Source organism: Phaenicophaeus curvirostris, chromosome 6 (genome assembly GCF_032191515.1).
Source record: "Phaenicophaeus curvirostris isolate KB17595 chromosome 6, BPBGC_Pcur_1.0, whole genome shotgun sequence".
Taxonomy (NCBI): domain Eukaryota; kingdom Metazoa; phylum Chordata; class Aves; order Cuculiformes; family Cuculidae; genus Phaenicophaeus; species Phaenicophaeus curvirostris.
In genome coordinates, this window is record NC_091397.1 from 44,919,944 (window position 1) to 44,939,099 (window position 19,156).

Here is a 19,156-nt window from a genome sequence, read left to right on the forward strand (position 1 = left end):
AGCTAGCACTGTTTGTGGATGTGCGCTTCTGAAGCTGTTTCTCTTGGAGTAGCCTTACCATGGTTAGATCTGAATTCAGCAGTGGCAGATTTCCTCTGTGGGGATGTGTGCGTCTCTTTCAGCAGGATTTAAAAGGGGGAGAGTCACCGTGAAAGCCCAGCAGCCCTGGTGCAAACAGGAACAGTTCGAGCACTGCCAGAATTTCAAACTCGCCGCGAAAGGGACTTCACAGAGCGAACCGCTGCGGCAGCCACCTGCGAGGCCATTATAACGCCGTATTGCCATCACCTGCTTTTGTTGGGCGTTTAACCTCTCCGGCCTGGGCCCCTAAACCCCAGACGTCCCCTCTCGGTGCAATCGCGGCTAATCCAATCCGGCCCGTGTAAAACCTGCCCCTAATCCCCTCCCTCAGCAGCCGCTCCCAACGCCCGCTCCTCGCTTCCATTCGCCGCCCCGCACCCCCGCGGCGGAGCCGCCGCCGTTCCTGCCGCCTTCCCCCCTTTTCCTCCTCCTTCTCCGCCGTCTCCCCACCCGCCGTGGGGGCCGAGGATCCTTCCCGGGGAGGCCGGGCTGGCGGGAGCCCCGCCTGCGCCGCGGGAGCAGCCTCCTCTGCCGGCGGCCGCGCTGCGGAGCGGGGGAAGGAGCCGCGCCTGGAGGTGAGCGAGCGGCAGCGGCTCCTGCTTCCCGGGGAGAGGCGCCGCGGGGCTGGGCTCGGCAGCGATAAACCCCGGAGCGAGGGGTGGGGCGGGGACGGGGCTCCGCTTCTGAGATGCGTTTGCTTCGCGGCGTTCTTCGTGTTTTATGGAATAACGACCCGAAGTGGCGGCGGCAAAGCCCGGGGGTTTGCGCTGGTAGTTTGGGAAGCATCTCGGTGGGTCGGGTCGGTGTGAATAAGCAGTTTTGGGGGTCGGCACGTAGTGGAAAACCTCGTATGGGTTATTTCCACTCTTTCTGAATGGGTGGGAGGTGAAGGTGACATTAGGATCTGCATGAGAAACACCCCATCCCTTGTAGAAGGCAGGAGATACATACACACGCAAATACATATACACACACACACATATATATATATACGTATATTCCAAACAGGAGCTACAAGGTGCTTGCCGCAAGCAGTGAGAGTATGTTGGCTGAGATGTGTGTTGCTAATACCCAACCAAAAGCACAGACCCACTCCATATTATAACAAACTGGGAGCCCGTGACGATGTGTCTTTGAATTCGAACGCTTTATGAAAGGCAGCATCCTTTTTTAAACAGGTCTGGAAGCGCAGCCAATTGAGAGACCCTGGTGTAGTGCTGCGAGAGGCAATACCTTTCTTTAGGCAGTTTATGAGACAGAGCCTTCATCTATTTATCTCAAATAGTAGGAGGGGCCGGATGACTGTTTTGGGAAAATATTTTAAAGCGTAGATTGAAGAGATGGATTATAACGGAGATAAAACAGCTATGGATATGTAGTTAAGGATTGAACTGACTTCTGCAAGAAAAATTGGGAAGGGAACTGGGCTATGGTATGAATAAATGGCTGTGCTTGTGCAGCAGAGCTACAAAATATATGATCGAAAAGAGAAAATCCACCTCTCGGCTGCAGAAAGCAGTCAGGCATTCAAGGTCTGTGGAGGGAGTCCTTTATATGGAAAAGCTTCTGTGGAAAAAGCTACTAATTAAAGCAAATAGGACCAGTCTCTCTTTATCCTATTGACAATTTAATGTTTAAAAATGACCCTTTGACTGTCTTGGGAGGTAAATCAGCAATGGGAATGCGCTTTTGATGAATGAGGCTGTCATTTTACAGCTGGCTTTTTTTTTAGTGGGGGGCAGAAAAATAGTAGATTATGGAGTGCAATTCAGAAGCAAATTTTAAAGAAGCTATAATTTTCTCCTAATGCTTTGCAGCAGTACCTCTGGAAAGCAGATGCAACTGTTCATACCCATGTTAAGTTCTGGTTCTTACATTTGTAGAGTGATTTTAACCAGACAAATTGCAGGAATAGATAACAGTGACGCTACCCGTATCTGAAAATATTCTAGTGACTTTACTTAAAAATCAGACTCAAATCTACACATGCAAGGAATTGGCTTTTGCCTACTGTGCTGTTGTCCCAGAGTGACCTATTCTCCTCTATTTTATCTAGAAGACTTACTCTAGATCCTAATAATGAAGCAATCTTTGACACAGATGCAGTGAAATTATTATGGTAAATTTCCTACCAGCCATTCTTATTATGATGGCCCATGCTAAAACAATTATATGTACGCCACCTATTCCTTTAAAAAATATTTGTTCTTTTGAGAACTTGAAAACTGTGGAAATACCTTTAATCCTATTAGGACTGATAGAATTTACCCTTGTAAACTGATGTTCTCCAGGTTAATGCCGGATATGGAATAGTTTGAACTTTAGTCTTTGCACTAGAGAGATTAAAGAAAGAAGGAAGGCAATTACAAATGTTATTATGGTAGAGATGTCATTATGTGATTGTACACAGGATCTGCAGTTGCAATAGCATAATGCAGAATAAAATAAAGCTCAAGCTTATTATTGACAAAGCCTTATACTTCTGCTAATAAAACTGATGTGCCGATGTAATGCTAAAATAGCTGCAATAATGTGCACACATAAAAGACATTTTGTATATTGACACTGATTACTTGAAGAAGTTTGAAAATACTGGGTAATCTTTCCTCTCCTGGCAACAGGAGGCAATATTCCTAAGTACTTGTGCTGTAGCGGCTGCTCTGGTGCTGCCTTCTCTTGGAGGTCTTGCCAGGGCTGAGTTTTGCCTGAACAGACAAGCTGAATCAGCACAGATTGCATTTCTTCACAGCCTGCAGCTGGCCAAGGCAAGAGTTTAGCTAAGCCGAATCCCTCCGTGGGTGTGCTACAGACCTTAGTTGCATCAACAAGACCCAGCCAGCCAACTCATGCTCCAGTCTAGCTCATTGCAGGTAAACAAATGCATTTCCGAGGACTGTAGCTAGTCTAGAGGTTTTTGCCATGCTGTAAAATGGATTAATCAATTGCCAGGTAAATGGAGGCAATTAATGTACGCATAAATTCTAGGTTATATACTTGCAAATTATTTATTCAGGTCAGAGTTAATGGATCTGTGTAAAACCTTTCAATGAATTGTTTCATGATGCCCTTGTTTGTGTAATAAATGAACTGGTATGCTGGGCTGTATTTATTAATTAACTCAAATTAATAACCAACAAATCTGTGAATAGATAATAAGTTTTTGCATGCTAAGATCAGCTGTGTGGTGGAGAAAAGCTAAAGACAATGTGGTGTCAGCAACAGATTGCCTTTGAGTAACAGGGTGTGAATTTATAGCCACAATACAGATGAAGGTTAACTTAGTTTTCGGTTAACTTAAATTTCTACCATCTTTTAATTCCTTAAATTATTCCAGTGAGACCGTTAGGCAACACAGTTCCTATGGGGTAACTGAAAATAACTCAGCTGGAGACATGTAATGGTCACAGTAAATCTACAAAGCATGATACGTAAATTGCTGTCAAGTTTCTAACTTAACAAAAGAAAGCTTCATAGTTGACTCTCTTGTCTGATTGAAGATGGAGTTATTCTTCAGAAGGAATAGGTGCGAGACCAGATTGTAATTGGGGACCCACTTTGTAGCCTATTGTTTATAAAACTCTTCAAACTTGAGTTTAAAGTACTTGAACTCAGAGTGCTGAGGTTAGAGGTGTTGCCTATAGATCATTAATGATAGGGATCTGGTAACTCTTGTGATAAGGAATAATGGCTATGGGAAAGAACGACCCATCTCTTGCTTCTGGTGGACTGAGGAGCTAGAGGTGCAGGACACTTAGGCACCTCTTTGGGTAAGAGTAGGATGCATCGCTGCTTAATACTTTGTAACCCTTACCAGGTTGACAATATATGTCAATATATGATAATACTGCGATCTCTGGTTCGTTGATAAAGTTTCCTGAAAGAAGTGTATGAGCTAGCATACTTAGTTTTCCTTTGCAAAGCTCTGCACTGGATAGGGGTCCAACTTGCACTTTATTATGAGGATGAATTCTTTATGCTCTCTCATCATTCCTTCTGCATCAGAAAGCAGGTTTTTGGTTGGTTTTTTTTTCCAGTGTGCTGTGACGATGAAGAAAGTATTTGCTAACTGAAATTGCATTGTCTCCACTTGGGAGCATGTTATGAAGGGCAAGACATAAGCATAATGCCACAAGCAGGCAATGCCTTAAATGCTGCAAGCGGAACTACTGATTTTACTGCAACCAGCACTGACCAATGCAGCTTTTTCTTCTAAGAAAACTACAAGAGGAGTTGTAGAATTCTTAGAGAAAGGAGCATCTTTAACATCTAGTTTAATTTTCAGAGTCATTGTTTCACTGTTCCCTTCCATCCATAATGGAGAGACCTCAAATGAAATTTTCCCACTGTTCAGGATCAGGTTTTCATCTTAACCATGTCACTAGCATACTTGTTTAAAAAAGAAAAAATACTTAGGGAACAGGGCTCTGTTTATGGGCTTGTAGCATGGCTCAGGTTGTAGGGGTCTCTGAAGGTTGTCTTATCCAACCCTTTGTCAAAGCATCTAGAGGGGGCTGCACGGGGCTGTGTCCAGCTTGGTTTTTAATATCTCCAGCCTCTGCAGATGGATACTATACAACCTGTATGGATGACCTGCACCTGTGTTGGACCACTCTCACAGTGAGAGTTTTATGTTTAAATGGAATTGCTTGTATTTAGATTTGTCTGTTTACTCTTGTTCTTTCACTGGGCAAGAAGAGTCTGACTTCATCTTCTTTACTCTCCCTTCTTTGTCACAAAGGCATGCTTCTGGCTGCCATTTAACTTGTTGTTAAAATAACTGTTGGGGCTCCCTGGTCTTTCTCTTCAAAGTTCTTTTCCCAGCCAGTTGGCTTCCAACCTGTGCTGGTGCAAACAGACTAAACAGGAAGGCTGCAAGAAGAGAAAATGACAAAGAGAAAGGAGAATGAGAAGGGGTTGGGGAGTGGAAGTGTGCAAATGAATATGGGTGACTTGTCCCAGTACGCTGGTTGCAGCAGGATGGTTTCTGTCAGCTTCTTTATAATTCTGCTGGGGGAAGACCATAGTCTTGAATATCAATCCCCAAGTGCTCATGTGCTCATGTGCTTGACAATTTGATTAGGATTTAATGCATCCTTCAACTATAAACAATGACATTAGAATGAATAAAAAAGTATGTGTGTCTTATCCTGAGGTTGGTACATATGCTTCCAGGGCATCCCGGACACTTTCCTTTTCAATGGTGTAGTTCTGGCAGTTCTGGTGTGATTTAATAAAGTGTTTGTCTGGGCAGCTCCAGTTGCTTTGCCTAAGCTCTGTCTATTAAGGCAGACTTTTCTGGGACAGGCCTTTAAGTAAAACATTACAATGCCTCGAAGGAGGAAGTGTTTTATGACAAGACACTGGTACAATTAGTTGTGGAAGATATGGGGAAATTGGTGGTGGGAGAAGCCTTTTGAGGTCACTTAGAGGGTCACTGGCATTCAGATGGTAATACAACAATAGTCCTCTAGAATAGATGATGCGGGACTACTTTTAGGAGTCCTCTATGATGGTCTTAAAATTGAGGTTGTGCAATAAGATTGATTCTCTGGTTTCATAATACACGTATGCATGTATATATGTGCATGTAACTCTTTCATGTTTGAAAATAACACTGGTGTATTGATAGCCTTTCATATCTGAGAAACAGTTGCAGCTTTGTACTTATCATTGGTCCAGATCCACATCCACTGTAAATAGGTTGACATGATTGCGTACATACAGTCCTTATTCTACAGGAATTTGGCACATGACAATATTTGCATTGTACTGTAATCAGTTCTTAAGTAGTGTTGTGGGAGTGGTACGCCATCAGAGTTCTCTTTACCTGTGTCCAGGCACATGCCAAATCCTCCGACTTGGATGTCCCTTTTCTTAATCCGCTGCCTTTTCCTGCCAAGTTGAGTGTTGTAATGTGTGGTTCAGCGAAGAGCATCTTTGGTCCGCCATCCAAAGGACAGCAGCCACTCATTTCTGTCTGGACCCTCCTTGCTTTAGGTCTCCTTGATGGTACAGGGACAAAGAGCATTGATCACCTTCTCACTGACATGGTCAGTCATGTGGTCCCAAGGAGATGCGATGGCTGCCTGTCGTGACCTATAGGCTCTGGTCTGTCAAATAGGTCTGGGATGGAAGGAGGGTTTAATGTTTTAATACCATATTTATATATTTGAAGATATTTGACATTATGTGGAATTTTGATTTAGGAGAGTGATACAGCATTATGCTGAAATTGCAACACAGCATGATATAACGATTTTAATATACAGTGGAATTGCAATGCAAAGTGATTCTCCTTGCCAATCTCTACATGTTTCAGTGTCAATAAACAGGGAGGTTTTGTCCTAATTAAGAAGGCCCAAACCATGGATTGAATAAAAATACAGTCTCTGAATCTTTAGGTGGCCTGCATAGTAATGCATTCTTAGTACTTTTTTCCTAGCAATTTGTGTTCTGATGCTTAATTTGTGAGAATGAATGTTATAGGCTTTTTTTCCCATGTTAAGTTATGGCTCTTGTATGAGCCAGTACTTCTGAAGGACAAATCTTGTACTTCACTGAAATGAAGTCCTGAAAGTCCTCAGAGAGGAGGAAAGCCTATATGAAGTTGATTATTATCTGGAGATGAAGAGTCAAGGGCTCTAGGGTAATTGTGCACGACCTTTCAGATCTGATATCTGCCTGCATGGAGGAGGAGGCAGCACAGCTCGCTTGAAACATCTCCCAGGATCAAGGCTTTTTCTGGCTCCATCAGGAGTTTCAGGTTTAAATGACAATTAAATCGGATTCTGTCAGTGTGTGACATGCCAGCTCTGCCATGCTGGCACAAAGTGGTCTTATATGCTATTCTTTATGATGTGGAGTTACACCGAGATACAAGGCTGCATGTGGTCAGTACAGGGTAAAACAGCATCACTAATGATTTTTAGTAAAAAAAGTAAGGGAGAGAGATTTCTGGTAAGATAAAAATATGTACACTACAAACTACATACCTGGGCCTATAGTAACCTTTGAAATACTTGTAAACAGTTCCTGTGGAGAGCAGGGGTGGATTTTTAAGCAGCAGCAGCCAGGATGTGGTGAGCAGCAGGTGGTGTGCATCCCATTTTCTGTGCCGTGGTGCTGGAGCTGAGGGTGTCTGATGAGATCTGATAATGAAACAGTCAAATGGTCGAGAAGTTGAATGCAGCTCAGCAAAGCAGATCTGAGCAGATCTAACGTGGGCATCCTATCTACCAGCAAATAGATAACTGCACTCTGTTTAATTGAACTGCTGAGAAACTAAAATAAGTTTTGGTAAAATCCACCATGAAAATGTGGTCTGCTTGTGGATCCTGCATATAGGGCATTAAGCTATTGGGTAGTGGGGAGGGATATCTGGTAGGTAATGCTCTCTGTTGTGTCTAGGCTGTAATGGGGAATCACACATATGTAAGTGAACCTCTTGCTTACTTTCCAGAGGTCCTTTTGGTTTAGATGGCCACGTTTAAATACTTGGAAGGCGCTGCAGCTATAGGTACATCTGGGGAATCTCACTGTGCTTTCCTGAATAGTTCTACCAAAAACCCCAAATCCCTCTGACTGAATTTTCATACTATCCCACTAATTCACTCTGCTCCTGAAAAACTTTGAGCAGTGTCCAAAGTCACTTTTTTGGAAGGTGGTTTTCTTTTTTTCTTTACCTTAATTACTGAACGTAAATTACAGCCACTCTATTGACGTCCGGTTTCTCAAATTAGTAACATTCCTATTCCTGAGCTAGTATTTAAATATAGCTTAGTCCCTTTCCACAAGAATTGACATTTAACAGGTAAATCCGCAATTCAGAGATGCAAGTTATGCCATGTTTTTGTACAGGAAAATATTTGGTTTTCATAAGGTGGGAACACGTTATATATAACGTGTGGGAAACGTGTAATATATACACATATGGAATGCAATGTTCTGGAAAGCCTGCAGAGAAATCCTAGAGCCCTCTGTCTATATTCCCCAAAATCAATAACCCACAGAAACATTGTGGTCTGTAATCTGTTACAATGGAAGCTTTAGAGAACAATGGGAGCCACATGGTGTGGGGCCATATGTATTTAAATTAAAAGCCTTGAAGAATGAGTTGAATAAACATCTTGGAATAACATACCCACTTCTGTAAACTTACAGGTTGCACTAGCTGGCAGATTAAAAATAAGAAAACAGGAAGCTGGAAGAGTTGCTATTACCAGGAAGATCTGAACCAATGGACTGTATGGATATAGATATGTTTGAAGGCATCTGCTCTTCCCGTTACAAGGTAAGACACAAAAGGATTTTTCTGCTGATTTGTTTCTCTTCAGTGCAATGCAGCTTTCTTCTGTGGTGCTGCCCAAGTTGGCACCAAAGGTGTTTTCCAGAGCTTGTTCTGCCTAATAACTGTGGCTACAATTAATGTATAACTGGACTATATTCAGACCCAAAAAGTCATTACCTTTCAAAAGGCAATGACAAATGTGGATCCTCAGGGCCTGTAAAACTCAAATTTTTATTATGTTAAGTATCTATTCAAATAGCTCTACAGGTTGTCTATTTTTAGCATGTGCTAATAGGAGTCCTTCCCGTTCACCTAAGGCATTTTTTTTTAATGTGCTTATTAATTACTTTAGATTGAAATAGACTTGAAACTTGTACTTCTTAGTGCAGGATCTTAATGAGGAGAAAATATCTCTAACTGGAGATGCAAATTATGGCATTTTCGTTGCATAGTTTATATTTTCTCCTTCAGGATTGTTATATGGTTTTTTTTAAAAAAATACTGAATGTTACTTTTTTAACTATTCCAATAAAATTAATCATTTATTACTCTGAGCTGAGGGTGATTAGGGAGCTTGATAGATTTTCTTGACGTCTTTCACCTAATGCTTGGCTATACTGTGTGTTATTCTGAATGCTTCCTTTACTGAGATGTTTTCAGGAAAATGCAAACCCCAGATTTTTCAAAAACTTATTTGGAATCAGTAGAAATACTTGAGAAAGGCACAAAGCAAATTAATTTTAAAGTAAAATTTCTCATTCCCAAGATGATGTGGTTCTGAATGACTAGAGGAGGGCTATATGGGATTACTTTATATTTTCTAACAGTTCTGATCAATACAAGATTGCTACAGAGCAGATGCAAAGCCGCAACACTGACTCTGCGTTACTCAGGAGCTCAAATCAGGCAGCTGTGAATTTGCAGAAAGGGGCAGTTACAACTGGTTTTAGCTAGTGTCTGCTTTAATCCAGGGAGGACTTCCAGCTGAAGTCAGAGTGACACTCCAACTCTGTTTTCACCAGCCAGTGTTAAATGTTGAGGGAGCCATTTGTGTTGGGGTGATGACCTACCACTGCTTCTATTCTGTACACAGTTACTGACTGCCAGTGTTATCAGTCTGCCATTTCCAGAAGCATGAGAAGCGCTCCTCCTTCTTCTTTTGCAGAAGAACTAAACGGAAGAGATGCTTTTCCTAAGGTGGGAAATGTAGCAGACGCTGTCTCTGCATCCTATGGAAGCAAGAGGTGCTCCCTTGTATGCTGAAATAGCAGGAGTGAAGTCTATGAAGTGTTTAGAAAAGGCAAATATAAAGCAATAGCAAATACAACTTACAAGGAAAAACACATTCAAACTCTTGAGTACTGGGAGCATTACAGTAACTTTCCATAACTGTTGTTATGGAGGAATGTACATAGACCATAAAAACCTGCAAGTTCTCTTCTAGATAACGGGCACTTCTCTAAAGAGTTTTATTTCTCCTCCCAGATGCTTGTGACCCCTAGTGTCCACACGCAGGTGCTCCGGTGGAATTTGCATTGCAGCCAGTTATTGCCAGCTTCCACAAATGTAAATGCTGACCTGGTCTGTGCTTTCTTGTTTGAACATATTTACGCTTCCATTTTATGAAATTCCCAGCTTTAGTGCAAATTACTAATAGAAGGGAGGAGGGCGTGGCGGGGAACTGATAGCTTTGATTCTGCACACGTGAAATGAGAACACCACTTCATGTTGCCACCTTGCTTGATTTAATCATGTCCCTCTCTGAATTGAAGCTTGTGACTTTGTGCTTCTTGGCAAGGGAGGGGGCCCAGCCTTGGACAGGGCCACTGGCTGTTGCATGGCAAGTAATCCTTCCAAATAGGATTTGCATTCTTGCAGCAGCAATTCTGGGGATAGAAAATGAATACATGGAGGCAAATTCTGCTTACACAGACATAGCTCAAGTCCAGCCATTCAGAACACAAGTCAGTGACAGACAGAGTCGTGCATAAATTGAGTCCTTTCTGAAAAGCACTGGTGCTAGCAGTGAAGAAAAATGTACAGGGTCAGAGAGTCTTGCAGTGTCTTAGTTAACTGGATTTATAGGCACTTATTCGCAGCAAAAATGTTGTTAGAGCCCCAGAGTTGCTTTGTTAGCTTTCATTTGCCAAAGGCTGTCATCCCTACAGAGTTGTCATGTAGAAATGTGAGCTTGCAACCCAGCTACTTCTGTAGCGGTCTCAGTTTTCACTTAGAACTTCGTTGCTCTTTCACTGCTGTGTACTTTCCGCTTTGAAGTGCCTGAGATGGTCTGCTATAATGACTCTATTTGGAGTGATAGCCTGCTGTAGGATAGTATAAATAACTGGAGGTAATAGGGTCTTAAATCGAAGCTAGACCTTGAATCTTTGAACTTTTATATTGCCGTTTATTTTGGGGTATTAGTCTTGATAGCCTTCTAGATGTGTTTATCATTTTTGGCTGAGAAATGATTGAAACATCTAACAAAGCTTAGGAGGTGAAGGAACAGACTACCTTCTACTTTATACTTTACAGGTATTCTGATATTAGCAGAATCTGCGAGTTAGCAATCCTAAGTTTTAAATGAAGAAGCACCTGAAAGCTTCTAGGATATCATGTATTAGGAAAGTTTAAAACAGAATAAAACTTCTCTTCGACTCATCAAAATGTTTTGTAGCTCTTGCTTTTTTTCCCCTCTGTAGAACACAGATGTGTGTTCCCTATATTGAAGCACTGGTAAGTTTTATAATTGAAACATTTATTTTCAAACTTCAGGATAGCTGAATTGGAACCAGTTTATTTTGTAAGGAGTTTACAGTTCAGTGAAAGATTCCCTTACAGATAAATAAAATAAATTCACTTTGCTTATGACTTAGTCCTCTCTTTCTCGTGCACTGAATTTGATGCTTTGATTCTTCACTTTTACTAGCAGTGCTGAGGGACCTGGGTGTTGATGAGGCCTCTGTAGTGCTGGATACCACGTCAGGTCAGCGTAAATTGCAAATGCACCTTTCTGCAGAGAGTATGTGATAAAAAAGGCAAGAAAAATTAGGCGGGTACAGACCCAGAAGCACAGGGGACAGGGAGACATTTTTCATCAGCAGGGTAAGTGTTAGCTTAAAGAACCTTCAGGCAGCCATTTACATATGGAACTCTAAAGCCTTGAGGTGATTGTGTTTTAAGGTGTGGAGAATCAAAGAATTTAAATCCTGCAAGAAGGGTGGGCTCTGAAGAATTGCATGTAACGTCACTGTATTAGTCCTTCCATACTGCTTTGATTTGAATAAGAGCAGTTTGATTTAAATCAACTCAGAAATGAGAGCAGCTTCTTGGCAGCAGGGGAAAGCCTTTCCCTTTTGGAAATGAGCATGACATACTGCTCGGCTGTCCTGCAATGTAATTTGTCCTGACATTTGCTGGCACAGTAAGTTCTTACTAACTGCAGTGACACTTGCCCTCTACGACATAATTCGAAACACTTTTTCATAATACTTCCACTTGAACTGAAAGCAGCCAAACTGTCTCTTCTGATTTCAGCCCTTTTGATTCCTTGTCCCTAGTGATATGTTCTGCTTTGCAGTGTTTCCTGGTGCTGCCTGAAGTGAAAAGATGAGATAGCAGCTAGCAATCCAAGGTTTTCTCCCTGTCACTACTTGAGAGCACGCTAGAAGTCATTGATTTGTCAGCTAAATCCTGAAGGAGTTAGCTTCAAAAGTTAGCCCTCCCAAAGCAGACCTTAAGATCTACAAGTCACAACAAAGCCAACTAACTGTAAGGTGTTTGTCCTTGCCTCCATTTATTACTACTAACATTGGACACTAGTCACAGAATATTATATTTAAAACCCATCAAAAGGAAAATGGTATGGAGCAGACTTGGAGTCTTCACAATAAAAAATAAGGCATTTTTCTAGATTTGATAGGGTCCACTGACTGCGAATTGTTACAACTTTGGCTTTAATTTATCTGCAAGGAGAGTTTCGTTTCTTCAGTAAACAATATCTGAACACTTGATGCTACTTAGTTGTCTACTCAAGTAGCATGTGAGATGCTGCAATTATTTCCTGATAACTAGATGGAAAATACAGTTGTTAACACGGATGCCATTGAATATGCATAATTCACTTTACTTGATCTGGCCATGACAAGTTTGATTATTCCTGATATTAAGCAACAACATCTCTTTTGGGGTGATAGGACACTATGTACAATGTGGCTGAAAAAAGTGTTATGGGTGCAGTTAAATGCACCGATGCCGTTAAATGCAGTTAAATGCATAACCATGCACTACTACACTCATATGAGTGGAGGAAGGTTGGGAGTATGACCTCTTGTTTGGTAGCTAGTGCGAAAGTAAACTGGTGTACTGTGTAAAATCAGACTGGAAAATCTGATATAAAGTTAAACTTGCTTTGAGACTAATCTAAGAAGGTCTAAGTACTGGTAGAAGGAAGTGGGTACCTGGTTATGCAGGATGTGTAGTCTTCCTCTAGTTTCTTGCCAAAATAAAAATAATAAATAATAATAAAAGCTGGGATACTTTTATGTGTTTACTTATTTAGCTTCAGATTCCTCACTATCTGTAGCAAGTCCTATCATCTGAGGTGGGGAAATGACCTTATCTACCCCTGCATACAAATGGCCACAGAGACTAGGATCATGTAAAGCAGAGAACTAAATTCAACTTCAAAAACCAGACCTGGCTATTCACTCAATACTCTTACACCAGTGGGATCTTACTGTAGAAGGAGTAGGCCACGCCACTCCTATCCTCCGTTATATTAAGGATCAGTCTGAATTTCAGCTGTGCATTTCTAGGTCAGATTTAAAGTGACTAAAAAGGTCACACTTTATGTCAACTATTTGTGGTTCAGGAAGAAGGCTGAAAGTATTAAATGTAATACAGAAAACTCTGGGAAGTCAGTTTAGGAGTTCAGCATCATATAAGAAAGAGGCCAAACTGGACTTTTAAACTCTTATCCGCCTGCAAAGGTGAGGTTGCAGGTAAGACAGCATCACCTTCTTATGCTAAAGAGGTCTCTCTAAATAAAGAAATTAAGTCAGTATAGAAAGTGTTACAAATGTACACAGTGTGACTTGTGTATTTATTTTTGTATCTGTGCTGTTAATAACATGTCAGATTACTAAACGTGCATTTTTAAAGTTCTGTTTGTGATATAACCTTTTCTTTTTTGTTTCTGTTCTCATTATTTTTATTCCTCCTTACATGCATGTGCTAATTGCTTAGATTTAGTGTGATATGCACTGCTTAAAAAAAAAAAAAAGCCCTTGAAAAAGCAAATGCGAAGTAAAATTCTTTTTTAAACAAGCATCTTTTGACATTTATCCTGCCAACAGCAGTGCTAAGAAGTTCAAGGAATGCTCCTGAGTAGGAAGGCAGAAACACATCATGTGAAGTTTCACAAATGAAAGCCAGCATCCTCTTACACATAGCTGGGATGCTTTATAGCTGCAAAGAGGCAGCTGAGTGTTTAAGAGAAGTACTCAAAAAGTGGGAAAAGATTTTTGCTTCAAAATGTTTTGTGAAAGCATGTTTTCATGCATTTCAATATGGGATCAAAATTTAAATTGTTGACATCTTTCTGAACGTGTGTTAAAAGACATAGGAAAATGATATATATGATAAAACGTGTTGGAAGAAGGAATGGTGATTTCTTTTGCTAGTGAAACGTGATCTAGGCATGGTCTTACCCAAGATCCAATTAGGATTTTTTGCATGACTTTAGCCAAATTACCTAGTTCATCCACCTTAAATCTTTTCTTTGGTTAAATGGAGTCATAGCACTAGCTTCATTTGACTTTGGGAACAAAGTGAGGGGAAAAATGCATGTGCAGTTGCTGAAGATCCAGATTGTTAAAAATGCAGAGTACTCTTATTATATGACTTAGGCCTAGTTTGAACAGCATAATCAACAGGCAGCTTTGTCTAAGCATCCTAGTGAACTACCAAATAACTTTTCAATATCCTAAAACCTCTCTTGGGGTTGTCTTTTGATTACATCAGTATTTTATAATTCTTGATTTCATTTATAACTATTCAAAGAATAGACTGCTTTTTTTGAAAGTTATATTCTTTATCCCAGTCCTTTTCTGAATGTCTTTAAGAATTGTACATTTTGCCGATTTAGTTGCATCCACTGCCCACTTGCCTTGCTCAGCTAAGTCAGATTTTGGAGGTAGGGTATATTATCTATAAAATTCAGGTGTTTCAGCTGTTTGGCCTTTTATGCTGAGTGTTTTGTTTTGGGATTGTTTTTTTTTTCCACACCATTCTCCAGTAATTTACAAAGCTAAGAATGACTTTAGAAAGCCACCTTGTATTATTCTTCTTTCTAATTTGTTCTGTTAGCTGCTCTTATTATCTTAGTAGAAGCAACTGTTCACCAAAAACAGTGCATATAAAAATGTTATTCTCGGAGCTTGTCTTTAAATTGAAGGTTGTTTAACCTATCATAATAGGCTTATTCATTTGCAATTGTTGCTTTCTCTTTTAAGATGTAATCTTCATTTCCTTGAGTAGAATCTCTCTTAACATGCTGTTGACTTAGGCACACATCTACTTTATTTCCTGATTCTTCCACACTACCTAATAGCTTTCAGAATGGGCATTGTTAGGTACAAACTGGCAGGAACCATTGCACTACTCTTATTTTGGACTTTGGCAATTTAATAATACTGTATTCTTCAGTTTTCTGTTTCAGCAATAGCTTACATCTTTCTTCATCTTTCAGACTTTGTCTTGCCCTAATTTTCCCCTTTTGGAGAATTTGACATCTTCCACCCTTTCCCTTAGGTTATTGAAATTCCTTCTTCGTTTTACTGTGCCTTTCCAGGTTAATTTTAGCTGTCTGCTTACAGGTGATGAATCTGTTGTTATCCAGCTTTACGCTGGATAAGTGGTATCTTCTTTGTGTTTCCTCTCCTGGGACTGTGTCATCCCTTGAACTTTTGCTCTGTAGAGAAGTAGAAATATTCTGCTTCTTGGTCATAAAAAGAATCAAACACATTTCCAGGTTGGCAGTTAGCATGTTATTGTCTTATCTGATTGAAGATCAAACAGATTTACGTGGCATCTCTCCTTCTATAAGGAAATTTTGCTAGCATTTCTATTCTTTTGTGCTAAACGTACTAGACAGGCATGATTAGAGACATGCCTGTCTCTTGCAACCTCAATAATATGTTTATATATGAAAGCAGTGCTTTCTGCGCTTAATGCACTCATGCATAACTTCCCAGTGACCTTCTGGGTATATATTAAGTGTTTCCAGTCTTGTCCCATCCGACATGTTTTCTAATTTAATATTGCTGCTCTCATGATTCAAGTTGCAGAACACCTGACTTCCAGGCTTGGAGGAGTGAAGGAAATTTGAACTTGTTAAAGAAATTTTGGCAAGAAATGGAGGCTGTAATTTTCAATACCTCGTCCAGCAATAGGTTGTTAAATCCTAATCCCCAATTTCTCTCTCATAAAAGTGCACCACTTATTTTAAAGTAACCTCAGGAATAAAAGACCAAAATAGAATGACCTTAGGCGTGTGTTGTACAGACGGCAGGTCAGAGCAAAGCAGTCCTAATGAAATAGCCCTTCTTTCTCTCTTCACATAAGCAGCTCCTGGGAAAGAGGTGGTGAGATTTTTATTTTATTTTTTTTGTCCTCCCTGCACAAGGAGAAAACTTGCAGCAAAGTGATGTGATAAAACATGTTAGGGACATGTTCCTTAATTTCCCTAAAGTGCTGGCTCTCAAGCATGAAGACTTTCTGCACTGATTAGCAGAAGTGTCCAGATATAGAGGAAGATGTTCGGCTTATTTTCCTGCAGATCTTTCCCCAAAGAGCTGCAAAAAAATTCTAACTACTTCAAGATATCAGAGATAGTCTCATCTAAGGTGTGCATCGCTTCCAGTGGAGCAGAGAGAAATGTGAAAAAATGTTTTAAACAAATGTAATTCCCTGAGAGAAATTTGTTCATATCAAGGATCCATTTTCTAAGATCTTCTAATTCTTAGCATTGGTGAAAGGAATAACTGAGTGCAGGTGAGGAGAGTGAGTCTGCTGCTTCTCTGAAGTTTCCTGTGTAACAGGCTTGTAAAAGAACAAACTTTAAAAGATTTTACTTTCTTTAAAAAATCCAGATACAAAACTTGATTGTTGCTCAGTCTAATTGTGAGAAGAGCTAGGCAGCTAGCCTTGACCAGTTTGAAGGCTACCATTAGGGCTTCTTGATATCAAATATGGCAAGACATCTTAAAATCTGATACTTTGTTTGTAGTGGTGTATTTCCTGTGAAAGGTGTGGTGCTGCTACACAGATAGAAGTTTGGGATGTGCTTTAAGATTTGTAGATGAAAGTTGTTATAAGTAAAACATACAGATGTTAGAGTATCAAAAGGATAGGGATTTATATCTAAGAGTAGAAAAAAATAATTGACTACTTCCCCAAGTGTGTGTTTAGTCTTAAAGAACCATAGGGTTCCAGCAGGGCACCCTAAGAATTAGGTTTGGATACGTGGCTACCAGTGGTGACTTTTTTTCTGAAGAGAAAACATGATTTAAGACATAAGAAACTAAAAAACAGCCTAGCATTCAATCTGATAGTGCAGCTGTTGCAGTTTGATTCTGAAGCAGGAACTTAGGGTTGGGGAAGGTATTGAAGGGGTAAGAAGCTAATTTCCATTGTCTGCACAAGTAGTATAAGTTCTTTGTTTAATATCCTGAAATCTGACATGGATAACTATTCATGGAGGATATCAGAAGACTGTAATTAAGAAGTTTTTATGTGAGGAGATGATAACTCACTAAATGTGGCAGGAAGGGTAGCAAGAAATTCTTCCACAGATTTATTTCAATGCTTTTTATCTCTGGTTTTAACCTCACATTGTACTGAAGTGCCTTCATTTTCCCTGTCTGATATAAAATGTGTTAGCAGGTTAATGCAAACAAGGGGAGCAGTTGCTATTTTGCCTCAAAGTGCCAGTAACAGTTCTCTGCAGCAGTGGCATATACTCTACCTTGCAGTGATACAGAGAACTAGTCTAAGGCTTTCTAAGTATTTTGGGTGCATTAAAGAAACTTCCCAATACTGCTCTGAGGCAGTATCTGACTTTGCTTATGGCACACTCCTTAGGGTTGTTATATTTTAATTAGTGAATCTGTTTATGCCTGCAAGTATGGTGTTGGGTAAAATTGTGGAAGCTAACCCCATCATGTATTTTATGTCCTCCTTCCAAGGTCTTAATGCTATCACAACAGGAATGGCAAAAATAGAAATCGGGAGTCTCAGCTCCTGGGAGAGTTATTTCATCTCTCGGCAGCGTTTCCTCCCCTAGGACCTTCTTCTGTGTGTGTTCTTTAACCCATCTTCTTTCTACCTTTGCGGTCTGTCCCTAAATCAACTCTCAAGTGAAAAGATATTTGTGATCATAGTTCTCTTCTATAGTGAGCTGGCATTGCCTTTCTTTTAAAGCTAGTTATGCTAGGAGTCGTACTGAACTGCCTCTTGCCATGGAGTGAGTAATACATGAAAATTGTCAATATTCAGGCACCTTTTTAACAGAATGCCCCTACCAATGTGCAAGGCGAGTCAGTTAAAATCAACCAAAACACAGCTGCCGCGCTTTGTTTCCCTCCTACGTCTTTCATGATCCTCTTTATATATAATATATTGTTAAAAGCTAAGATTCTCACTCTTTAGAGAGCCTGCACAACTCTGATGTTGGTGGGACTAACGTGTCAGGTCTAATATAGGTTTTCTGCTGCTGCATTATAAATGCAGCAAAACTTGCCAACTGTGATCACTGAAGGATCGTCAAGCTGATTCCTTATCACTGGAGCTTACTGCCTGTAGCTGACAGCTGGGTAATCATGTAGCTAGGTAAAGGTCAGAAGTAATCCACCACTTTGCATTCTGGCCCCGCAGACCTTTTCTAAATACAGTCACTAGTGGTGGAGGTGGTGTCTGTTCGGATCTCCCTCCTGGCACACACAATGTGATGAGAAAAGTAGCTAACGAAGCTTAGTTTCTTATTTCAACATGGGTTGCTCAGTTCCTGCTATTAAATTGCTGGCTACTCCGTGCTTTGCTGCAACATCTCCATCATCCAAAATAACATTCTGACCACAAATACCATTCAGTAACACAAAAATTAACTGATGCCATACTGCTGTGTGGGTAGGGCAAGAACTTGTACAGAGATACAGGACCTTTGCACATATTTTGCCTGGTTTTTGGGACATGTCCTATGTCTGAATTTATTTTCACTGTCTGTGTCTGCATTTTGAACTTTCTTTTTTAAACTTGTGTGGAATTCTTAGAAGCATTTTCTTCCCTTTAGGCAGCATTTTCCACTGAATGGGTAGTCTGGTCCCTACATAGGACAAGGTAATCTTGAGTAATCTATGCCTGTATCTTGACTGTTGAAAGCAGAATGCATCATAAGTATTTTTTTAAAAGCATGAGGGGAGTCACTTGCTGAAATTAACAGTAATTTTTCTATTGACTTACACTGAATACAATTTCAGCCATTATTTGTGCTGTTGTTTTCAGTGTATTGGACAGGTTTGATTGCAGGAGTAGGACAAAGATTCGATAGCAAGAAAATAGGGTTAATTAGAAAATGTGTGGTCCTGTGGTGACCTTAAGGGTCACTGAAGTAAGCAGCACTTTTGTTAGACATGATACTAATTTCTCAGCTCCAAAACAGTCGTACCCCAAAGTGTGGATATAGTTGTTATAAAATGGTCTTTTCTAGGTGTCATTCATTGAGGTGAA

At 40.4% G+C, this 19,156-nt stretch overlaps 1 protein-coding gene across 3 annotated transcripts in view; it reads left to right on the plus strand.

Annotated features, from left to right (window-relative positions):
* Nucleotides 1–486: 486 nt before the first annotated feature.
* TMEM108 (transmembrane protein 108) overlaps nucleotides 487–19,156 on the plus strand; it is a 169,684-nt gene continuing 151,014 nt past the window's right edge. Inside the window, exons 1-2 of one of the 3 annotated variants that reach the window (XM_069860036.1) lie at nucleotides 487–656; nucleotides 8,242–8,371. The gene's annotated coding sequence lies outside the window, so the exon portion shown is untranslated. Of the gene's footprint in view, nucleotides 657–2,798; nucleotides 2,952–8,241; nucleotides 8,372–19,156 lie in introns of those variants that run through there. The other 2 variants (XM_069860033.1, XM_069860035.1) reach the window with 2 other exon arrangements.